Raw genomic sequence first — 13945 nt, 5'->3', positions numbered from 1 at the left:
TCATTCAGTACTGAAAAAAAATAAGTGCTGTCCCTTGGTTCTTTGTAAACATTTATTCCTTGCTAGAAATAAGTGTTATCGAGAAAAACCAACCAACCAACCTCACAACAACAGCTTCCTTCACCCTTGAGATGGTTTTGACCCTTTCGGAGGCAGAAAGAAAAAATTTCTCACAAAGGTGATTTTCTCCCCACGAAGCTCACAGAAAACTGAACTTATTTTCAGGCCAAAACAATTTTAGAATCCATTTATCTTCTGAGAATGTTGTCTGTCACCAACTTGCTATGTCATCTTTCTGCTGTGCGGTGCTGTAACAGAGAAGATTGTAGGCTTTTCTATTTAGAAGAAAAATAAATAAATAGATTCTACTTTCTTTGCTGAATTCACCGATTGTCTGAGCCAAAGACAATCCTGGTATTAAATTAAACTGCCAAGGAGCTTTTCCGTGGCGAGCTTCTCATTAGTTGAAATGTATTTTCTTCATTGATTCTACAAAAAAGAAAAAAAAGAATGTTGTCAATTTTTTAAAATTGTATTTAATCTTTTATTACATGCCAGATTTTATCCTCCTCCTTGTCCACCCTCTGACTGTTCTACATCCCATACATCTTCCCTGGACACTCCCAATCCCCACCTCACCCTGCCTCCAAGAGGATGTCCCCACCCTAACCCTAACCCTACCACCTCTACCCTACCAGAACTTCCTACTCCTTGGGCCTCCAGTTTCATGAGGGTTAGGTGTATCTTCTCTGACTGAACCCAGACCCGGCAGCCCTCTGCTGTATAAGTATTGGGGGCCTCATTTCAGCTGGTATATGTTTTCTGGTTGGTGATCCAGTGTCTGAGAGATCTTGAGGGTCCAGGTTAATTGAGACTGCTGGTCCTCCTACAGGGTCATTCTCCTCCTCAGCTTCTTCCATCTTTTCCCTAATTCAACCACAGGGGTCAGCAGCTTCTGTCCGCTGGTTGGGTGTAAATATCTGCATCTGACTCTTTCAGATGTTTGTTGGGTCTTTCAGAGAACAGTGATGATAGGTCACTTTTCGTGAGCATTCCATAGCCTCAGGAGTAGTGTCAGGCATTGGGGCCTACTCTTGAGCTGACTCCAATTTAGGGCGAGTAACTGGACCTCCTTTTCCTCAGGCTCTTCTCCATTTTAGTCCCTGCAGTTCTTTCAGACAGGAAAAATTATGGGTCAGAGTTGTTGACTGTGGGATAGCAACTCCATCCCTCACTTGGTGCCCTGTCTTTCTGTTGGAGGTGGGTTCTACAAGTTCCCTCTCCCCATTGTAGGGCATTTCATCTAAGGTCCCTCCCTTTGTCTCCTGAGAGTCTCTCACCTCCCAGGTCTCTGGTACATTCTGGAGTATTCCTCTACCTCCTACTCCCAAGGTTGCCTGTTTCCATTCTTTTTGATGACCCTCAGGGCTTCAGTCCTTTTTCCCCCATTTAATACTTGATCATGTTCCGATTTTCCACTCCCTGTCCCCTTTCCCACCGAGAACCCTCCCTCCCCACTCCTGTGATTGTTTTCTTCTCCCTCCCAAGTGGGATTGAGCGATCCTCACTTTGGCCCTTCAGCTTGTTATATACACCTATGTGTTTTCTTCCCGTAGGAATTTAAAAAGGAGGTTTGTATATACTGACTGGTTATAAATGCAACTCCATATTCCTTCTGATGTCTGTTTACTAACTCTTATTTTATGGCCTTTCATGTTGGCAAAGCTGTTGTCATTCATGCTTAGCAGTGTGATCTACCTCATGGATTTTGAAACTCTATGTTTGGAACTTTAGATTATTTACCGATATGTGAATAGAAGCCATTTGAATTGGTAAATTTTTATCTGCCTCTTTTTTAAGCTTTGGATTTACATTGTACTGGCTTGGTCTGGTTTTAGCTGAGCTCTTCAATAGTACTTTTTAAAAAATCCTCTATTTAATGAGTTAACTCAATATCTATCCAGCCGTCTTTGAGTTGAGCAAAGGGCTTAGTTAGCCATTGGTTCCATACATTCTAATCCTTATTATTCCAATTAATTCTAATTCAGTTATGAATTACTGGCCAACATGCAGTGTTTTGAAGCTCAAGAAGAGTACATGTGAAAATACAGCCCACACCTAGCTGTTTCTCTAAAGTGACTTCAAGTACACTAAATCTCATCAAAGACATCAATGATTTCTGTAATTTTATATTGTAATAGTCTAGGTTAAATTTAAAATATATAACAGACAGCATCAGCTTGTTATTATAAAGACTTCTGGCTATCTACTATATTTAGGTTATGACAAAAAGGCAAATATTTTCAGTATATTTACTGTATTTTAAAAATGAATATAAACATTTAAGTATAAAAAAAGAATGGAAAGGAAAACTATTATACAACATACCATTATAGTCAAACTGAATAAAAAAATTTTTTTAAGTCCTGAGAGAATTTTAAAAGTTCTTTGGGAAGAAAATGAGGTATTGTGAATATTATTATATGAGAAAAATCTTAAGACAAAAATAAAAGTTGAGATAAGTACATTGTTAAATGTTTTACTAATATATTGATTTTAAAGAATATTTTATATATTTTTCCTATGAAAAGAAAGATATATATAAGCATGGCACTTTAAGATAATGATTTAATTTAGATAAAATAGTATCAACTTCAAATGATGATAGCTTTTTATGTAATATATGCACTCCAAAATCTAGATACAAACTCTAAAATAAGAATAGTGGAGTACTTAGAAGCTGTCAAAAATGTAATCTTTCAGAATAATGTTCAGTGAAATGCAAAACATGTACCCTACAGTAACAAGTAGTATTCATGAATAATCTAGAAATATAAGTTCAAAATGTGTTACTTTAATGGCTCCAACTAGAACCTTGTCCACAAGGACATGCAGAGTCAATTCTTCATGATAATTTCTAAATTTAAAAACAGTTATAAGCAACACAAAATTTATTATTTTCTGAGGAAAAACTATGAAGTTCCCAACAGTACTGAAACGGAAGCCAGTAAGCTGGGTGAGACATGCTGCAAATAAGCTAAAGGTAAAGGCGTTTATCATATCACATTAATAGCCAGAACATTTTTAAAGATTTACAATAACATCTTTAAATTGTTTATCTAAGACCATTTATTGGGAGGAGTGTCCAAGGTAGGGAAAGATTTATGGTTTGTTTGTTCTTTTAGTCATATTTTAAAATGTACCAATAACTACTGAATAGATTAAATAATTAGGGGTCACGTGTGGGACTCAGTACCTTGGTAATATTGCAGTGGATGCAGAGTCTCAAAGAAGAATAAAATATCTATCAGATATAAATCTTATCTTTATTTGATTTCCTTTACATCCCCTAAGATTCTGTCTTCCTTGTCCTGTAGCAGAAACATGCCAGCACCTAATAGAGTCCTGTGGCTGATTCCTTCCCTTATTAGCTAGCCACACTTGTCTACAGCATCTATCCTGTATGGCCGCTAGCACCATCATTACATATGGCGCCTTCTTCTATGACTGCCAGTGCCATACTTGCATATAGCATCTTCTATAGTTAGCAGCCAAACCATCCCTCTGTAAGTCATACCATCACAGTCTCTCCTCCTCTGCTCCTAACAGCCATAGCAAGAGAACACTTCGGGGAAACTGAAAACTGTGTATGCTCCCATAGAAGGCACAAGAATCATTGCCTCGGGTGTGGGTCTTGTTCTCTGTGCTGGCTTGTTTTATGTCAACTTGACACAGCTGTAATTATTTTTAAAGAGGGAACCCCAACTGAAAAAATATAGCCCCCGTATTAACCTATGGCATGACCGTGGTGTATTTTCTGGATTAATGGGTATGTGGAAGAACCCAGCTCACTGTGGATGGTGCCAAGTCCAGGGATGCTATAAGGAATCAGGAGAGAAAGCTATGAGAGTAAGCCAATAAGCAGCAGCCCTCACAGCCTTTGCATTAAGTCTTGCCTCTAGATTCCTGCTCTTACAGCCCTGGATGATGGACTACAAGTTGTAAATGATGAAATAAACACTTTGCTCCCCAAGTTGATTTTGTTCATGGTGTTTTATCACAGCAATAGAAATCCTAACTAAGACATTCTCCTCTTTTCTGTGCCAGTCTAGGTACTTGAGTATAGTTCCTCTAAATGTTTCTTAGAAGAGTAGGAAGATCTATGGAACTTAACCTTCTAGGAGTGAAACCTTGACTAAGACAATCCTTTCAGGAAAGGTGTATTACTTTTTATTGCTGATGCTACCAAGGTATATCTTATGACATTTTTGAGATGCTTGTACATTTCGTCAACAAGATGGTCTGAATCAAGCACCAGAAAAGAAAATGCTTCTGGTCACCCTCACTTCGGGGAAGCATCTACATACAGATTTGCCTGCCAAAGCCTTCTGTTTAGATACTTCAGGTGACAAGTATAAAGAAGCAGATGCTGGAGTATGAAGGGAGTGAGCTGAGCAAGTTGCCCCCATCATAAGCCAGCAAATGTCTGTTAATAACAGACTATCCCAATGGCCTTCCATGCTGGCCTGCCAATGTGTTGTCTTAGTCAAGCAGCACTAATGGACTCCTGAAGTATTTTACATTGATACTATATTATTTTGTTAGATTCCATGACGTTCAAGGTGGTTTGGAGCATAGCTTGTTGTGGATGCATTTTCTAACTACCATAAGGCCAAGACGAGGTAGAAAATGACTTTCTTTTGGCCTGCCCTAGAGAATGGCATATTACATGTGTCATTGTTTACATAGTTACCCAGGAATAGCAGTAAGCATATATAAGTAGAGTTAGATAAGGGATCCAAATTCAGGCTTCAACAGCGATTTCTATTATGTGCATGCATTATTAATTATTCTTATTAAAGCACTATAAGCTTCATGTAAATACAGACATTCAAAGTGATGCTGGAAATTTAAAAGAACACTAAAGAGCCCACAACTGGGCTGAACCTGTGTCTGCCTCTCAGAGATTCCAGTCCATAACTCCTGACCCTACATATGTATTTTTGTTGCCTTGTTTTGTCAATGAAAACTGGTGCTCTCTGTCTGGGTAACCCTTTCTGTTTTGCTTTTCTTCTTTCAGTATCTGAGCCTTGCTTTCACTTCTTTTTTCCCTCCTCTACCTTACTTCCATTTCACCATGTGACATTCAGTTTTATTTACATTTACATGTACATTTAGTAGCATATAGAAGTATACTTATGTGCAAGTATATGAGTAGAAGATAACTCAGTCTTCAACAGCAATTTTAATTATTTACATGAATTATTTTTTTGTTATAAACAACTATAAGCTTCATGCATATGCAGAAATTTTTAAAGGAGCCACAAGTGATTGGAAATTTGAGAGACCATACAGTTCATGTGGTTAAACAATTAGTAGTATATACTTCTACTCATATATCTCTTTCATAAGTTATCCCACCAAAGAAAGAAAGTATGCTTTGTCACATCACAGGGCAAGGTGACAGTGAAGTGAGAAACTGCAGGTATTCATGGCTGCCATCCAGACATAATCATTTAAAAGGACTTTCATTCTCTGAATAGTACCAGTCTGGATAATAAATATGGCGTTGATCTTTTTATAGGTAACTTTAAGGCTTCTGCCTTTACTTCTGGAAAACCCTTAAAGGGATTTAGGCAAGAAGATAATGCGGGGCCACCGGGAACAGCAGAGATCCAGGGACACAGGCCTGGCGAGACTGCACTGTGAGTAGTCAAAACACAGAGAGGGCCAGGCACAGTACTCAGAAAACACAGCTCTCCAGTTGGCTCAGGGGAGCAGGAACTCTACCATAGGGACTCGGTATCTGCCAGGAAAGACATTACACGTGGATCAAACACTCAGGCCATTTGCCAATGGGAACAGCAGAGATCCAGGGACACAGCTCTGGTGAGACTGCGCTGTGAGTAGCCAAAGCACAGAAAGGGCCAGGCAGAGCATGTAAAAAAATGCAGCCCTCCGGTTCATTGGAGCTGGAACTCTGGCATAGGGACACGGGATCTGCCCGAAAAGCCCTGGCTCAAAGTCAAGACACACAGGCCCACAAAGACACAAGCCCTTGTCAGTGGGAGCCGAGGTTTGCCTGAGAAAGGCAGTGCTTGAAGTTCAATTCTTCAGACCCTCTTACACCTAGACTAGAGAGGATTCTGACACATAGATCCAGGGAGAGCAAATCAGGAGTCCTCAGAGAGCAGAAAATACTGTGCTGTTGGGAAAAGGGTCCGTAGTGGCCTAGAGAAAGAGTCAGGTCCCTGCCAGTAGTACTCAGGACCTGTGGGGACAGGATTGAGTTACCAGAGCAGCTTCACAAGAGCTCCCACATCTGAGCCCACAGAGACAGAGCTGAGTCACTGCTAACAGAGCTCACTGTTTGCCAATCAAAAGCCAAACACTCAGAATCAGTTTTCTTCCTGAAACCTCGGGCCCTCAGGTACACAGGAGAGACGGGTACCAATCACTGACAACAAGACCATGTATAATCACAGACAACAAGATGGCAAAAGGAAAGCAAAAGAACTTACCCAATGGAAACCAAGACAACCTGGCAAATTCAGAGCCCAGCTCTTCCATCACAGCAAGCAGTGGAATGCCAACACTCCAGGAAAAGAAGACTCAGACCTGAAATCATACCTTAAGATGATGATGGAGAACTTTGAGAAGAGCATGAATAACTCACTTAAACAAGAACAGGAGAAAAACAATAAACAAATAGAAGCTTTTAAAGAGGAAACATAAAAAACACGCAAATAAATCAAAGAACTAGAGGAAAACAGAACCAAAGAGATGAAGGAATTGAAAATGGAAATAGAAACAGTAAAGAAAACACTAAAAGAGACAACCATGGAGGTATAAAACCAAAAAGAATAAAGAAAAAGAAATCAGTAGTCACAGATGCAAGCATCTCCAACAGACTACAAGAGATGGAAGAAAGAATCTCAGGGGCCAAAGGCAACATGAAAACATAGGCAAGTCAAGAGAAGATGAAAAAGCCAAAAACCTTCTAACCCAAAATGTCCAGGAGATCCAGGACACAATGAGAAGACCAAACATAAGGATAATAGGAATAGAAGAGGGCAAAGAATATCAACTAAGAGGCACAGTAAATATCTTCAACAAAATCATAGAAGAAAACTTCCCTAACCTTAAGAATGAGGTGACCATGAACATTAAAAGAAGCCTTCAGAACTTCAAATAGAGTGGACCAGAAAACAAATTCTTCCTGACACATAATAGTCAAAACGCCAAGTGTTCAAAACAAAGAAAGAATACTAAAAGCAGTTAGGGAAAAATGTCATGTAACATATGCAAGCAGACCAATCAGAATCACACCCGGTTTCTCAACAGAGACTATGAAAGCTAGAAGATCCTGGACAGACATCCTACAGACCCTAAGAGAACACAAGTGCCAGCCCAGGGTGCTATACCCAGCAAAACTCTAAATCACCATAGATGGAGAGACCAAGCTATTCCAGGACAAAACTAAATTCACACAATATCTGACCACAAATCCAGCACTAAAAAAAATACTTGGGGGAAAACCCAATACAAGGAGGGAAACTACATCCTAGTAAAAACAAGAAAATAACAAAGCAAGAAAACCAAAAGAAGAAAGACACACAGACACAATTCTACCTCTAAAAGCAAAAATAGCAGGAAACAGTAACCACTATTCCTTAATATCTATTAACATAAATGGACTCACTTCCCCCAATAAGAAGACATAAGCTATTAGACTAGATACATAAACAGAATCCAGCATTTTGTTCCATACAGGAAACTCATCGCAGAGACAAAGACAGACACTATCTCAGAGTAAAAGGTTGGGAAAAAAACGTCCAAGCAAATGCCCCCAAGAAAAAATCTGGAGTGGCCATTCTAATATTGAATAAAGTAGAATTTCAATCAAAAGTTATCAAAAAAGATAAGGAAGGACACTTTTTACTCATTATAAATTTATCAGGAGGAACTCTCCAACTTTAACATATATGCTCCAAATATAAGAGCACCCATATTCATAAAAGAAGACATACTAAAGCTCAAAAAATACATTGCACACCATACAATAAAAGTGGGAGACCTCAACACCACACTCTCATCAATGGAAAGAACATGGAAGCAGAAACTGCGAAAGGATGCAGTGAAACTAGCAGAGGTTACAAACCAATTCGAATTAATAGACATCTACAAAACATGTTACCCTAAAACAAAAGAATGCAACTTCTTCTCAGCACCTCACAGCACCTTCTCCAAAATTGACCATATAAACAGTCACAAAACAAGCCTCAATAGTTATAAGAAAATTGAAATACTCCTATGCATCCTATCAGATTACATGAACTAAGGATGGTCTTTAATAACAACAAAAACAACAAAATCTCATGTACTCATGGAAGCTAAACAATGCTCTATTAAACAATAGCATAGTCAAAGAAGAAATAAAGAAAGAAATTAAGAATTTTCTAGTATTTAAAGAAAACGAAAACACAACATACCCAAACCTATGAGATGCAACAAAAGCAGTACTAAGAGGAAAACTCATAGCTCTGAGTGCTTTTAAAAAGAAACTGGAGAGAGAATATACTAGCAACTTGACAGCACAGTTGAAACCTCTAGAACAAAAGGAAGCAGATACACCCAATAGGCATAGGCGGCAAGAAATAATCAAACTTAGAGCAGAAATTGAGCAAACACACACAAAAAGAACCGTTCAAAGAGTTAACAAAACCAAGAGCTGGTTCTTTGAGAAAATTGACAAAATTGATAAACCCTTAGCAAGACTAACTAGAGAGCAAAGAGAGAGTATCCAAATTCACAAAATCAGAAATGAAAGTGGAGACATAAAAACTAAAACTGAGAAAATTCAAGAAATCATCAGATCCTATACTCAACAAAGCTGGAAAATCTGGAGGAAATGGATGAATCCCTAGACAGATACCAGATCCTAAAGTTAATCCAGGACCAGGTAAACCATCTAAATAATGCATGCAGAAAAATGAAAATAGACCCTTTCTTATCTCTTTTTACAAAGCTCAAGTGCAAAGGAATCAAAGATCTCCACATTAAACCAGGTACACTAAAACTATTAGAAGAGAAAGTAGAGAAGACCTTAGAACAAATAGGCACAGGGGGAAGTTTTGTGAACAGAACACCAATGGCTCATGCTCTGACCAATGGGTCGTAAAGAGATTGTAAAGTTTCTGTAAGGCTAAGAACACTGTCAAGAAAACAAAATGGCAGCCAACAGATTGGAAAAAGATCTTTATAACCCCACATTTGATAGAGGCCTAATATCTAATTATACAAAGAACTGAAGAAGTTAGATACCAGAGAATCAAACAATCCTATTAAAAAATGAGGTACAGAGCTAAACAAAAAGTTCTCAATTGAGGAATATCAAATGGCTGAGAAACATCTGAGGAAGTGCTCGACATCCTTAGTCATCAGGGAAATGCAAATCAAAACAACTCTGAGATTCTACCACACGCCAGTCAGAATGGCTAAGATTAAAATCTCAGATGACAGCAGATGCTGGCAAGGATGCAGAGAAAGTGGAACACTCTTTCTTTGTTGGTGGGGTTGTAAATTGGTAAAACCACTCTGGTAATCAGTCTGGTGGTTCCACAGAAAATTAGACGTAGTATTACTTAAAGACCCAGTTATTCCACCTCTGGGCATATACCCCAGAGATGCTCCGCCATACAATAAAGACATATGCACCACAATGTTCATAGCAGCCCTATTTATAATAGCCAGAAGCTGGAAAGAACCCAGATGTCCTTCAGTAGGTGGATGGATACAAACATTGTGGTATATTTACACAATGGAGTACTACTCAGCTATCAGAAACAATGACTTTATGAACTTCCTAAGAAAATGGATGCATCTAGAGAATATCATCCTGAGTGAGGTAACCCAGTCACAAAAGAACAGACATAATATGCAGTCACTGATAATTGGATACTAACCCCAGAAAGCTCTGAACAGCCCAGAAACAACTCACAGGCTTTATGATGCTCAAGAAAAACAAAGGCCAAAAAAATGAAGAAGAAAACCTCAATCCTTCTTAGGAAAAAATAAATGTATAGCACCTTCTCAGAGTGTTGTACACCTGGACCATAAATCATTAATAATTCAATCGATACGATAATAGCCTTGTGGAAAATTTTGGTATTCATAGATCATTATGCTTAATCTATATTAAGCATATACCATTATGCTTATGGTAACTAGTGGGATTTCAATGCATGCTATCAAATCTCTAAAAGAATTAAGTACTGACAAAAATGTTCATATAGCGGTTTGCCAAAATGCCTTTAAAATATGTATATGTATCCCTCTTTTTTAAAAAAATAAAGTCGTAAGAAAATAAAAGATGATGTGGTGAGATCTATTTTCTACCAAAAGGGAATCATTCTGGCCCCTGAATCAGGGGAGGGTATAGGTGTTTAATCACAGATAAGATTCAATGGACTAAGCAGAGAAGGGAAAGCAAAGAGAAGAATTGTGGTCTCGTTGTGTTTTGTTTTAGTGGTGAGCTGGTAAGACTTACTGTTAGAGTAGGTGTCAGTTGTAAAACAGTGAGAGAAACACACCCTTGCTCCCAGTCTCTATATATTCTGTTGCTTATTTCTCACCTTAACATTTTTCACAAAGCATGAAACCAAGATTTACTCGTGTTGTTTTTAAGTAATTTCGGGTTTTATAAAAATGTTGAGAGGTTAGGACAGAGAAGACTGAAAAGCCTTCCCTTTCCCACCAAAGAATGGGCTCTGAGTCTGAGCACTTGGAAACTAAAGTATTTTCTCTGGAAGTGGATAGCTCTTATACAATAAAAAAAGTAGATAGTGCTGAGTATCTAGAAGAAAGTTTCCTCAAATTAGAAAGTGATCAATGCCTTGGAGGCCCCTTGCTCTGTACCTGAGAGTCTGCCTTAAATACCGAATGGCTTAATAGAAGCTAAACCACATTTACTGTGGAATCCCAACTGCAGTGAAGAAAGAGAAGAAATGTGAGGACCTGTTTGCCACTGGGGCAGGCACCATGAGATTTGCACCCTTGAAACACATTTTGAAATTATTAGAAGCGTTGGAGACTTGGAGAGGGGGTTCTGAGAGCAGGAAGTCTGAGAACTCTTCAAAACACTTTAGCAAAGGACCTTGAGCAATTTGGCTGCCCATGTATTACCATGATATACCATGGTGTATGAAGTTCTCTCTCTCTCTCTCTCTCTCTCTCTCTCTCTCTCTCTCTCTCTCTCTCTCTCTCTCTTGCTCTCACTAATTACCTTATAAAATTATTTCTCTTTCTAATCCATATGTCCTTCTCTGAGTGTGTAATAGCCCCATCTAATATTTTATGCTTCCTCTCTCTCCTGTTCTCTCATTTTTCTACAATTCTCTCTCCTCTAATTCTCTATTATTGTCTCCTCTTCTTTCATGTTTTTTCCTGCCTCGAAGTCTTCCCACTTTCTGTTCTTCCTCTGGAGAAGGTTTGCTGCCCATAACTGAGGCACTAGCACGAGACATCACTGCTCCCTGACTGCCAAATCCTAGGTGTCTCTTGACGATGACATAAACACCATTAAATCATAATTTAATGTTGTGTGCCTTGCTTCCTAACAACTTAATAAATGCTCAGGACAGAAAAACATTCAATACATAGAATTTCTTCCAGATCTTTGCCAATTACTCTCTCTACAGCTCAAGTTTATCTGTGCATCCTCTCAATATCTTTGTTGATTGACTTCCCTAGTGTTACTTGATTACTCAAGAGTCATCAGTCCTCCTTTTCTCATTACTGCTCTGAACCAGCCCATCATAGCATCTGCTTACACAGAACAGCAACTTTCAGAATTTGTGGCATAGCCTGATCTATTCATCTTGTCCAAATTTATTTCCTTCTCCTCCTCCTCCTCATCCTCCTCCTTCTCCTCCTCCTTGTCCTCCTCTTCCTCCTCCTCTTCCCCCATCCTCCTCCTCCTCCTTGTCCTCCCCCCATGACCTCCTCCTTCATGACCTCCTCCTCCTCGCATCTTTCTTCAGTATATGTCAGTGTATTCAGTCTCATTTAGGTGCTCAAGTTGATCCAGCCTTCAAAATCAAACTCATGTCCCCTCTCCTTTTGGGCCACTAAGGTTATGTCATAGATGTCCTTTTACTCTGCACCATATAATTAGTACAAGGATCCGAACTCAGCAATGTCTCCTTTAGCAAAGCTTATCTAGAATGTGGCCTTCAGTCTCAGGGGGAAAGGAATGTCATGGTTCATTGTGGTGTCCCCTGGTGTGTCTTACACAGAGAGAAGTATTTATTTGTCAATTACCAACAAGCTTCTAGACATCAGTCCCTATGACCTTTTGTATGTGATCCTGATATCCTTCACCAATCCCACCATGTATTTTTCTCAGTATGTTAACATGGTATGGTCATCACCTAATGTCAGAAAAGTACTAACTTGCTATTACAACCCCTTGAAAACCATCCAATCTGGTTTCACCCATGTAGCTCTTAAAATCTTCCACCGTAACATAGGAAGAGGCAGTTTTTTAGAAAGAATATCTTGTATATTATAAGGATGCCTGTCAACTTAAGAGCCTATGGCTTAGGCAAGAAACAGAAGGTGGGACATCCAGGAAACAATGAATTATGGGATACAGCCAGGTGAAGGGAGATTGACCAGGAAGATGGGAGGAGACAGACACATGGTACCTGAGTAAAAAAACCAGCCATGTGACAGAATGCACATTAAAGTAAATGGATTATCTTAAGTTATGATTCAGTCAGAGAAGAGCTTAACTATATGGCCAAGGTATTTGTGAATATATTTTTAAGTCTGAGTCTTATTTTTGGGAGCATGGGATTAGGAGGTAGAAGCAGACCTGGCTTTTATAACCTAATTGCTAAATAGCTTCCTTTTTATTGGTTATTTTATTTATTTACATTTCAAATGTTATCTCCCTTCCCAGTTTTCCCTCCACAAGCTCCCTATCCCCTCTTCCCTTCCCTATGCCTCTATGAGAGTGTTTCCATACCTGCCTACCCATTCCTACTTCAGCAGCCCAGTGTTGCATAATCCTGGATCATCAAACCACCTCAGGACCAAATGATGCCAGATAAGGCCATCCTCTGCTACATAGACAGCTGGAGCCATGGGTAACTCCTATGCACCCTTTGGTTGGTGGTTTATTCCCTGGGAGCTTTGAGGGTCTGGTTGGTTGATGATGTTATTTTTCCTATGAGGTTGCAAACCCCTTCAGTTTGTACAGTCTTTGCCCTAACTTCCCCATTGGGGTCCCCTCGCTCAGTTCAATGTTTGGCTATATGCATCCGCATCTGCATTTGTCTGGCTCTGGCAGAGTCTCTCAGGGGACAGCTATACCAGCCTCCTGTTAGTAAGCACTTCTTGGCATTAGCAATAGTGTCTGGGTTTGGTGTCAGCAGATGGGATGGATCCCTAAGTGTGGCAGTCTTTGGATGGCCTTTTCTTCAGTTTCTGCTTCACTCTTTGTCCCTGCATTTCCTTTGACAAGAGGAATTCTGGATTAATATTTTCGAGGTGGGTGGGTGTCCCCATCCCTCAACTGCGGGTCATGCCTATCTCTACAGGTTCTATCTCCCCTTTTTAGGATATTTCAGCTAAAGTCCTACCTGTTGTGTCACGGGAACCTCTTGGGTCCCTGGTATCTGGGCTAGGGTATAGTGTTGAGGAAGAGTATTCAACTATCTACACAGCTTTCTAATCAACAGTTGTTAGCAGCCTCACTTTCCTCTAGGCCTAAACCTGCTCTATAGAAATACCTATCTCAAATGGTATTTCTCCCTCAAATCTCCCAATACAGATGTCTATTTTTGCCTACTCATTACCAAAACCATGATATGAATGGTAAATTTCCTAAGACCAGGGTGACATAGCCTGGTCTACTTATCTTGTCCAATTTGGTTTCCTC

This window comes from Micromys minutus (assembly GCF_963924665.1).
Source record: "Micromys minutus genome assembly, chromosome: 17".
NCBI classification, from domain to species: domain Eukaryota; kingdom Metazoa; phylum Chordata; class Mammalia; order Rodentia; family Muridae; genus Micromys; species Micromys minutus.
This window is presented reverse-complemented; position numbering follows the sequence as displayed.